Source organism: Molothrus aeneus, chromosome 1 (genome assembly GCF_037042795.1).
Source record: "Molothrus aeneus isolate 106 chromosome 1, BPBGC_Maene_1.0, whole genome shotgun sequence".
NCBI classification, from domain to species: Eukaryota; Metazoa; Chordata; class Aves; order Passeriformes; family Icteridae; genus Molothrus; species Molothrus aeneus.
In genome coordinates this window covers 73,941,467-73,953,548 of record NC_089646.1, presented here as the reverse complement: position 1 = coordinate 73,953,548, position 12,082 = coordinate 73,941,467, and the positions used below count along the sequence as shown (strand labels likewise).

The window sequence follows — 12,082 nt, the reverse complement described above, 5'->3', positions numbered from 1 at the left end:
GATTCCCTGCAACCCATGCTGTGCAGATTCAGAAACCAAGTACTGATGCCAGAGATAAGCGAATGTCAGAATTAAGTTGTAAGGTCCTTTCAGCAGCGTTATGGGTGATGACATTTAAACCAGTGGATTTTGGTTATTACATTTTGTTTGGTGGGTAGGTCAGGGAATGAAATCATCGTTATTGGCTGATCCCATGATGAGAGGGCGTCTCTGCCAGTACCATGCAACTGCTACTGAGATCAGCATCCTTGTGGAGCAACAGTCAGGTGAGAGGAGAGCACAAATCCCTGTACATGGGCTGCTGTCTGGAGAGGAGGACACCCTTTTCAGAATGGTCACTTCTGCAGAAAAGCATGAAAATTCTGAAAGCCTCAAGTAATTTTAACATGGAGCTGTAAAAAGCAAATGACAGAGCTTTGTTTCTCCCCACATTTTCTCTACTAACTGCATCATCAAACTTCTTTTTGTGTTTAGGTGAGATGTACCGGTTACACAAAAAGCGTACCATTCTACAATAATGGCTACGAGACAATCTCTGAAATGAAAAACTCTACTTAGTTCAGGCAATAAACATATGAAAAACTTTGATTCTTGAACTCACTCCATCAAGTTTAAAAAGACTTGGCAACTGTTTTAGGTACAACTAGTAATAGTACTGATACAGTTACAGTTACATTTCTCCATTAAAATTAATCTTATTTACCTAACTTAAAAAAGCTGAAACCAAGAATTATTTATTTCACAGACATTTGACTGTATAATGTTTTATATTTTTGTTAATAGAAAATCACAATAGCTGTAAACATATATAATTCTCTCTTGAATTTACATTATTACACAGTGAAATACAAATGACAGGACAATATATTTTATCTGTCAAATTGACATATAGATAGCAATATGCTTTTTTAACAACTAACATAATTCACAAATAAATTTCTTAATAGTCATAGACAAATTATAACACAAATCTTCTGAATATTTAATTAGTTCACTATATTTTTGGAATAAAATTATCCTTTCAGATATGGAGAACTACTTGGAGACAATGATTTTTAAAGATCTGTCATTGGTAATTCCCCTCACTATGACTAATATTATTTAACAAACCTTTTGATCTCATCTCCAAAACTAGTGCAAGTACTACACTTGCATTTTTATCCATTTTTATCCTTAGCATGGGTAGCTAGTGTAGTACTGATCAATGCAGCATAATCCTGCTGTGGTTTCAGGAAAATATTAGTTTTATTGCTTTTATCCCTTTAATCAGAGCAAGACTCATACATTGGTTATAAATTTGTCTACTGAAAATGGAAAGTATTTTAAGAAAATACCATTCTATTTTCTTAACTATGACTTAAATCTGTGACAAGGTGAGTGGCTGCTGTATCCATATTGCCTTACAACAGGAAGGGATATTAATTTCCTTTTAATTCATGTACATCATTCTTTCTTTGAAGCTCATACAGTGAAATTGAACACACGTGACAGCATGTTTCTTGCATGTGAAAAGGCAAAATGTCATTCAGTGGTTTTCTGCTGGTTACCTCAGTGTCAATTGGTCAGTATGACCTTTTACACTTTCTGCCTTGCTTTCTGTGGGACTCTCTGATTATATATATTAGGCTGACAAGGTAGTTTGGAAGGACTTCTGGAAAGCAACCTTGTACTTTAAGCCTGTTGACTTTGACTTTCTGCCACAGATATCCAAAGGGGCATCTACCTCAGCTCTCAATCTTTTTGAACCCTGAGCTGCACTTCCCCCTATAAAACATATAAAAAAATCCCACTAATTTTGCTACTTTCACTAAAGAAAATCCAAAAAAGTGTTACTACTTCATTCTTAGTAGCAACAAAGACATCCTATTTTTTCATCCTTCTTAACCAAGGTTGTTTTTATTAGATGTATTGACAAACACATACATGGGAAAAAAAGAAAAGGGGTATTGCTTCTATCTGGACAGCATCCTGCACGAAAGTTAGGCTATATTGTTACTCCTATATGGCAGGAAAAACTGATTCATATCAAACAGTATTTCCAAAGAGCATGTGCATTGCTAATATTTTAAGGTACATAAGTAGTCATCACATATACAGTATCAGAAGTTTAGATTTCAGCAATTTAATGGGTTGGGGGTTTTTTGAACTCTGTAAGAGAAATATCCCCAAAGTGCTCTGCTGACACTGCCCCTCCACTCCCCCTTCCCTAAAAAGTATTTGTACGGAATCTTCAACATTTTAGACACTCCTAAAGAAAGCATCTGTTCTTTTGCTATCGGCAGTTCTCATGCTACAGAAAGTTGATCTACTCACCCAGGCTGTCTGTGTGAGCCCAGTTCAGTCCGTTCAGCGCTGCTTCTCTACCTGCATCCTGCCTTCTGCATGTTCCCGTGTCTCCAGCGCGGAATGCACTCGCCTCTCACTAGGGCTCCCTCTCTCCCGGCATCACTTTTAAGTCAGGCAGGCAGCGAGCAGGAGCCAAAGGGACTCTCTGTCTGATTGGTTTCCTTTCAGTGCCCCTGATTAATAAAAAACGTCCCTCGCAAGGAGAGGTGTCGCTGCCCCTCACCGAGATGTTGCTGCTGATAGAGCCGCAGTGCTCAGCGTGAGGAGGTTTGGGGCTGGGGGGGACAGCACGGCGGCTTTGCCAGCCAAACAGTGATTTGCAAGTGAATGCAGTGGGAGGGTTCAGAGAGGAGGGCTTTGTTAAGCACCCTCTTATTAACTGAGGCTTAAATACAGAGGCTCATGTAACCAGCTCAGTTTGGTCTGTTTTAATAACAGGGGTAAAGGTATACCCCTAACATGTGGATTATATGGAGAAAAACAAATTACCCTAAACATCTATACTAGCAACACAGTGTCATTGGTGTGCAATACACATTGGAGAATGCAAAATTATCCTCTAAGGCTACTACAGTGACAAATGATTTTAAGGTGAAAGAAAGCAATGTGTGTGAGATTTCCCTGTGTTCTCAATAGTTTTACAGCTCTAGTGTCACTTACAGCTAATGATAATGATAGGCTCGTCGCTGTACCTGAAAGTGAACCTAATACGAAGTTGCAAGGGATGTTTTGGGAATTGTGACTAATAATGTTCAAGTCATTCACAGAAATAAACAGTTTTGCCAGCAACAATAAAGAATTTCTTGGTTTCTAGAGCAGCCTGCTTGAGTACAAGTAATCATTGCTCACTACTATGACACCAGATGTTCAATATTACAGAATATTGTGGTTTGCTTGAGCTATCATTTTCAATTAAAGCATAACATTTTTTACTAAAATAAGAACACTGAGTATTCTAAGTTTTGAGGTTTTTGTTTGGTTTTTGTTGTTTTTTTTTTTGCTATTTGTGCCTTTTTTGTGGATTCATGGGTGCTAAAGACTATTACAGTCAATGACATAAGATAAAAATTTGTGATGGAACTTCCAGAAACTGGTTGCCATTACTTTCTGTACTGACAAACCATGATGATATCTGTTGTGGGCACCAACAGAATGGCAGGAAATGCTGCAAGGTGCAGTTGTCTTGTAGCATAATTAATTTAGTACCAACACTTTCTTTCTTAAAAAGATGAATCATGAGGCTAGTTATGAAATTTTATTTGGGCTGTGCTTTCAGTAGTTGGAGTGAAAAAAGATGTGGGTTTAATCTGGTGCTGAAACTGTACTACAACAAAAGGAAGATTTGCATCAAATAGCCAAGTGAGAAATCCAAGGGTTTTTTTAGGCTCATGTTATTGCTTTAGTACTATCATTGATGAGCTCAACAGACTCATATTCACAGTTCTCACTGCACCTAGTGAGAACTAATTCATCATTAGATCCCATTTGAAGTTATTAATGGGTTGATGAAATTCACAGACACCAGTCAGAGCCTTTCCATTGAATTAAGTGGCAGTTAAATTGGGATCTGGACAAACTAGGTCTTCTCTGAATGCTGCATGTCCATGAAAGCAATATTTGCATATGTGTTACAGTGTGCAGAATTGGGTTTAATATTAGAATATCAGAAAGCTAAATCCAGAACTAGAACAAAATCAATTACTCTAGTTCAGGTAAAACATATAAAGCAAAGTTCTAATTAGGATTTTCATTCCACAGTATGTCCATTTCAGCAATGGAACTACTGGGTAAAAGAATGTTTAGTACACTTTTTTGTCCCAGGGAGAACAAAAAGGAAAGCTACTGACAAGTGTATATATTTCTGATGTCCTAAGGTCCCAGTGCAGATTTAAATCTTGCAGATCCTAAAAGGTATTTTCTTAATAGGAAGATGTCTGGATGATAAAAAGGCATGAGTAATAGCTCTACTTTTTTCATTGTACTGCTTTTTTTTTATTCTTTTGGCTTCTGTTCAGGAACATTGTGGCTACTCTAATCAATATTAGGAGACCATCCAGATATGAAGGAATCCCTGAAACTGCAAAGATGAGCAAAGTATCTTTTCATAATATTTTCTTGAGCTTATTCAGTGGCATCTGGGGAACTGGCCCTTGTGTAAAGGTAGGCATAGGTCTGCTCAATACCAGTCATAGGACACTCAGATAAATGGAAATGGCTCCATTTGATGTTGATGCCATCTACAAGTTTGTAGTAAAACAAGCAACTTTATTAGACAGCATAAGGCCTGCTCTCTTATATCTATTTTTAATTGTGTTTTAAATACAGCACTGTAACTACTATAGGGAGGAAATATTGAAATTATATACTATATATTTACAGAAAAAAGGAGCACTTCTAATGCAAGTAGTGTTGCATGATGGGGATAAAAAGTTTTGCAATATACACTGTAAGTGGAATATACATCAAAAGTAGGCCAAAAAGGAAAAAGCGTAGGAGTGACAGCAAATAGGGAGAGATGGGTGGAAATCTAAGGCTGTGCTCTAACACACAGAAGGCTACTCCATATAGGGGAGGAATACAAAATTCTCCTTCTGAAAAAGAGTAGGCAGTGGAAAAAGATGGAAAAGCAGAAAGTGCACCAAAAGGAAAAGGCAGGAACGCTTGTATTGCAAGACAGGCTGTACTTCAGTTTTATATTTTATGAAGTCTCTTGGAATCAGGCCTCTTCTCTTTTCACCCCTATTCATCTTTCTTTCTTTACCTTCACAAAGATTTGTCAGCTAGCATCCATGGGAAGCAGGAAGCAGTGATTACATACCTAATCTTCATTGAAATTCTAAACATTTCCTTGTTTCACAGAGGCTAAGATCACTCAGAAGTGCACATGGAGTTGGGCTGGTTGCCATGTTAAATCATTCTGAGTTCAATCACTTTTTCCCATCAGTTTTTCTTTTCCTGACATATTTACACTTAACTTGTTTAAACAGAACTAAGTGCAAATAAAACTTCAGAGGGGGAAAGTAATGATCTATTTTTATCCCTAGGTTTTTCCATCTATATTTTGTCAGAATATGATGTCTAGGTCTGCTGGTGGGACTGCTATTTCATCTTTTCCAATATTTCTGAAAAGCCAGGGCAGACCTGAATTTTCACAAATCTCTGTCCCCACATGTCCTAGGATCTGTAAGGAAAACTTGGCCTGCAGTTTGGTAGTAAAAACTTCTCTTAATTATGCGACTTCAATATGAGTTTTTTCCTTTGTCATAAATCTTAAATATGTATTTAATCTTTCTCAAATAAGAGACCGTGTGATGACAAAAAAGAACAGTTCTGAACAGAATAGAACAATCAAGAAACATATAGATAAATAAAGGCTTCCAGAGATTCTCAAGAACAATGCCAACAATTTTGTAACTTCAGCTTTGCTAATTTTCACCAGAGACTTTAAGTTTATGAAACATAAAGAAACTGGATTGAATAATGACCACTAGTTTAAAAACTAGTCTTAACAAAATCTGTATTTTCACTTAGTCAATCAATTCAGAAGAATGCTATTAGCTTTTTTTCCAGCTTTTCTCCCAGCTTTCTTCTATTTTTTCTTTGAAAGTCTTTAAATGATCCATTTGTTAAAAAATATGGTCAAGTGTATGACTTAGAAAGATTGCTGGAACATTACTGTATGAGTCAACACAGGCAGGCAGCTGGAACAACCACAAAATCACGGCTGAAACACAGAGTAAATTTATTTCTTTGCTCCCTATCTAGAGGACCTAAATCACCTGGATGGCGACATCCAAGTCAGACCACAGCCACCATTGGGCTCAGCTCATCCTAGTGAGCAGTGAGCCCATTGTTTGCACACATTTATCAAGGGCCTGGCAAGTGTCGTTTACCACCATCCTGAAATCTCCTCAGCTTTGGCCTTCTCTCTCCCAAGACAAGGAGCTCAAACATGTCTGTGAGAATGCCTTTGAGTCTCTCAAAACACCTACATCATATCCACACAGAGATTCTTCTCAAAACAGACAGAGGACAAACAGCAGTAGGCGTAATATGTGAGGTTTCCCACACTGTTGTTCTCTGGGCCTTGGCATTCCCAGTAGCACCTGAGAGAATCTATATCATCCTCCTCACCCACCACTCTTCTGCTTTTAACAATTTCCTCCCAGCCATGGCTAAATCAGCATGAGATTTTGGCTGCCCCCAGCCTATGTATATACTATCCAAAGGATAGGACATAAGAGAGACAATAAGAAATCTTTTATTTCCCATAATTGTGCCTCTTCCTTTGATAAAATTATGCAAGGAACAGCCACTCTGTCTTGTTTGAAGGGGAGTTATATTTCTGTATATGACTCCAAGTTCCCAAAAAAGACATGAGAGGAGGGAAGGCATGTATGTGGGAAGGAAGACCATATCAAGACCAAAACATGATAAGGACAAGTAGACATTGCTAAACTCTGAGCTGTTTTTAAAAACAATGAAGTAAAAACACATGTATAAAGCAATCTGTGCCACACAGATCATTGGATTAGGCTATGATATCTTCAGGGTTACTTGTGCTTCTGATTTGAGAAATACAGTAGTAAAATTGTGATCATAGGATTCCTGCTCAAAGTTAAATCTTTCAAAATTATATAATTTGTTTTGATTGACATGATCTAGATATTGTTTGTGTCTTATTCTGCAAATATTTTGAAACTTTATGCTTGGGGATAAGACTTCTCATTTCACAGAAATTTGAAAAATCACATTGAATGGAAAATTTCTTGGCCTTTCTACAGTAATTAACCATTTAATTGCAATAGCAATACAATTTCTCAAAGTGTTCTTGTAAAACAAATTAGCTTAATCTGCGGAGATGAAATAAGGAAGTTATCTGTTCTTTTGGTACAGAAATAAAGTCAAGGAAATAATTTGATTTGGATAACCTGAGTTCAATTTCAATTTTAAAAAAATCCTCCTTACCTGTAAATATTAAAAAGATAAGGCTTCCTAAATATTGCTAAAAACATGAAATTCTTCTGGCCAGTACAAAGGAGCATACATTGCAGCAGAGAGTGAGACTCCATGTGCACTGCTTACAGAAGAGAAGACCAAATCTACAATGGTGTTTGAGTACCTTCTATAGAAAAGAAGTGCATAAACAAAGCATGAAATGCCTTTTAGAAACTGTGTCATTTACATGGACAAACATAAACCACTCTACCTTTCTTGTCAGAGAAACATGTCTCTGGTGGGCCACAGCAAAGCCGTCATCTTAGATCAGACACGTTGATCCGAAACTGCCCCCAGCCTCATGAAGGTGTACACACACACACTCACAAACACACACAAACACACACACACACACACACACACACACACACACACACACACACACACAAAATAAATAACTCCACCCAACCATTTCTGTAGAAATGCTTGAGGTTCAGAAGAGACACAAGTCAAGTGCTCTGCAGTGTAAATGTCACCTTCTAACCACAGACAGAGTGAAAATTTCTGAAAATAAATGCTGCAATATTTGTGACTTGCTAAGGAACAGTTAGAAAGCACTTTAGCTCCACATGAAATTTCCATCCTTAATTCTATACCTTGAGTCCTTAGGAGCTTTGTATGTGCATTCAAAAATTGATTAAGACAAACTGCTAACTTTTTAACTGTCATTTCTTCATAAGCTTCATGCCTAAATTCTTTGCTCAGAGTGTGTGACATTTGACAGCTGTGAAGAGCTAGTGAAAATTGGGGGAGGAGAGTTGAAGAAGAAACTGGTTTCAAACACAGTGAAAAGCAGGAGCAGTACCTTTTTTTTAAATGAAACAAAGCTCTGTCAGATGATGTTTTGCCCCTTGATACAACAAGGTAAAGGATGAAACCAAAACAGAATAAATTGGCTTTCATTCTTTTTAAATTGGGATAAATAAGTCTATTAACAATGATCTTAGTCTGTCAGTGCAGATTATTCCCAGACCTCCTCTGGACTGCTCTCTTTTTATGGCTGTAAAACAGTGGAAAATTGCATAATCTTCTCAGAACATGCCATTGTGCTTCCCCAGTTTGGGAAATATATATTCTTTTTACTTGAGGTTATCTAGATTAAATTCTTCACCTTCTGTGTGGCAATATTCAACTTTTCTTCCACTATAGTCCTTGGAGCACAACCAGAACTCTGATTGTGCTGTAATTGGATCTTGAGGTAAAATTAATTTCACCTCTTTTACTGGTCCAGAAGTTAGACAGCCACTTGAAGTTATTTCATGGATAATCAGCGGATGGAGAAGGAGGTCTCCAGAGGAAAATTCATCCCATTTTAAGATAGCTATTTGAAGAAAATTCAAGTTGCTAAGCAACCTCATCTGGATTTTTTCTTACTCTCACGGGCTATGGAGGGAACCTTGCTGAGAAAGTCAACTGTTTGCCTAGCTTCCTACTGCTTATGGTGGGTGAGATGAATCCTGTCCTCTAGGTCCCAGAGGTCTGAAAAGATCTCTGTGATCCATGATGCCAATTATCCAAGGTAGATAATTTCCCCAGGTTTATACCTAAGTATGTTCCTAGTCATCATGATAGGGAGGGAAGAATGAAAGTGCAGCCAAAAAAAGAGGTAAAGAAAAAAGATTTTAGCATGTTGTTATTTATTAAAACACACCAGGGTCAGTTTTACCTCAGAGCTTGGCTTTGCCATACTGATGAATTACAAGATAGCTATGTAAATAATAGAAATGTATCAGTACTGAGAGAAGAAAACAGTGCTATTAAATCGTTTGACCTGGTCAAAACAGTTATTTCTAGTGAATTCATAGATAGATTTAACTAGACGTGCATGCATAAGAGATATGCAGATGATTGAGATTTTGCTAATTAAATAAAATATTAATATTAAAATATTTTTAGTAGAAAAACAAGCAAAGCATTGAAACAAAACTACCATGTTTATTCCTCTAAGGTTTTTTTATTATTATCTTTTTTGACCTTAATTTTGGTTTGATTGTTTTTTAAAGTCACTCCCAACTACTTCAAAAATTCTTTTTCAGTCAGCTCTGGCATTGCTCTCTGATAGGAGAAGAGAAGCAAGAGAATTACTTATATGCTCTCATGTTTATATTTCTATTCTTTTATTATGAAAACCCTATACTCTCTTTTATGGGACTGTAAACTACAGAGTGCTTGCTTTCCTGGACTTTATTTTCATAAAGCTTTGATTGATTTAACATGATTTATTTTAACTAGAAAAAATATGTGGCCTCAAGTTCCATGAAATCATTTTTCTCTAATATACACACATTTTTGGAAAATATTACTCTAAGCAGAGGAGCAAAATTGTTAAAGGAGTTCCCATTGTGGGAGGCTCTATGTAAATTAAAGTGTTCTTTACAAATATCACAGGAAATACTGGCAAAATTATACTGAACTTCTGGATATTACAAGAGGTTAACAGAAACCTCATTACCACATTCTGTAAGTGTGCACACAGCAGCAGGTGAACTTGTAAAGGTTAACATGAAAGTGCTATATGTTTTTGTTTGCATATTGTCTTTACATGACATGGATTTAGTACCTTTTCTGTTTTCCAAGCACCTTAAGTTAGGTATAAGGATGGGGAGAAAAAAACCAAAAAACAAACAGGAGGGAGAATAGATCACAATAAGAATAAAAAGAAGAGTCAAATGAGACGAAAACAGATTAGATAAATGTATCCAAATGTGCAGCCTGATCATCTAGCTATCTTGTTGTCTAATAAAGCATTCAAAATTTATTCAGATTCAAATTTATTTATTCAAAATCCAAAAGATATTAGCATGTTAGTGAAAAGCAATATAGGTTGCTCAAAGAATGCATTATTTTAGGAGGCACGGAAAAACTCAAGCTTCAAAATATCATCCTGCATTGAATAAGCATCCTCTTTGGATGGAGGCCAGATGGAGTGCTGGAGTACTTTGTTTCTGAGTCCCTCTAAACAGCAAAATATTCAAATTGCTGTAGCAGACATACAACATGTAGTTTAGATGCAGCTTTTTTTTTTTAAACTTGTGTTTGAATGAATCTCCAATAGAGTGTTGTCACAATCAGCCATTACTATTACCTGTTTTTATTTTTGTGGTGAATAGTGGGCTTTTGTAGAACCTGATAACATATTATGCTAGATGCTTTGAAAGCATGCTGTAAGACACTGATTTACATTACTGGGTGTATGTTTAGGTTGGATATTGGGAAAAAAAAATTCATGGAAAGAGTTGTCAAGCACAGGAACAGGCTGCCCCAGGAAGCAGATTACTCACTACTCCTGTAGGTATTTAATCTATACAGGTGTTGTGCTTAGGGGCATGGTTTAGTGGTGGATTTGGCGGTGCTGGGTTAATGGTTGATGACCTCAGAGGTCTTTTCCAAATTAAACTATTCTATGATTCCCTTTTGCAGTTTAAATAGTCATAGATCTCTTAGTGTGAGTGGAAGGAATGGGAAAGAACAGCACATATGAGACTGCTGAAATTACTTGTCTCAGTCATATAACTGAGGGGAATTTCCCTTTGTGTGCTGTATCTTCCCTAGATGATAATGGATTTCAGACCACTTTGAACAGAAACTTGTTCAAAGCTAAATTGTTGCCACATTGCCCTGGTTAGTGGGAAGGCAATGTGTGCCTTCTGCTCTTTGACATAACAGCAGAACTTTAGTGCACTGCCTACCAATTGAGAAGTTTTTCCTATGGATCTATTTTGTATCTTTATGTTTGATTGTGGTGGTTTTTTTTGATGGGAAGGAGAGTATTATTAAAATTATTAAAATTTTTGGTTTTTTGGGTTGTTTAAATTTTTTTTTCTGGCAGTGGTAGTGGGGTTTTTGGGGCCTTTTTTCGCTAGTTTTTGTTGGTTTCCTTCGTTTGTTGTTCCTGCTATCTTTTTGCAGTACAAGTACCACCTGTGCTTAAATGAGTGTTTTTTTCCTCATACATCATTAGACCATCTGCAAAAGTGGAGCACACCTTTGACAATGTTGAGCTGTCTTCCATCTTGTCAGGAGACATTCAGTATTTCCCAGCTCTAACCACTGCATTCAGGACTAATGACTGTTGCACACATTGGTCAGGAAGGTAAAGTAATAATAAAAGATTTCCATTGACTTGCACATTTTGTTGCAAATCACATGAATATATTCAAATCCTACCAATTTCCCATTTCTTTCTCTATGGGGTCCTCCTGTCTTTAGGAAATATTCTTACTTAACTAAAAGAATGGCCAGAAGCATGCACCCACCCAAAAAGCAAAACTCATGAAGTTACTGGAGTTAAAATAAAATATATCCAAAGTCATTACTCTGAAAAGATGAGCCAGAAAAGCTAACTGGTAGCATTTCTGACCTCACTTGTTGTGCACATCCCCTTTAAAAGTTTGTTTTTGAAAAAAATAAAGAAGAAAATTTAGAATTAAAATTACATCTGCTGTAGCAGTATGGAAAATTAAATAAATAAATTAAAAACCCAAAACCAAGCAAACCATCTTTCTTGAAAACGTTAAATTATAGATATAAGCAATGCAAGCTCCAGGTAATGTGCTGTAATAATTAAGGTGCCAGCAACATTTTTCCTTGATTTTGTTAACAAATAATTTCTATCTCTTACAAATAACAGTATAACATTTTTAATAGCCTTAGTTATTTCTAGAAACTCACTCTGTCTGTAATTTTGATTGTAGATATTGTGGTCAAATAATATTAAGACTAAAGAATTATTAAGAAT

The 12,082-nt window shown here is 36.5% G+C and overlaps 1 protein-coding gene across 1 annotated transcript in view; it reads right to left on the bottom strand.

The window, feature by feature from the left end:
• Positions 1-2,638, bottom strand: part of CDH9 (cadherin 9) — a 98,538-nt gene extending 95,900 nt beyond the window's left edge. Inside the window, exon 1 of the mRNA XM_066559430.1 lies at positions 2,314-2,638. The gene's annotated coding sequence lies outside the window, so the exon portion shown is untranslated. The remainder of the gene's footprint in view (positions 1-2,313) is intronic.
• Between the last annotated feature and the right edge of the window lie 9,444 nt (positions 2,639-12,082).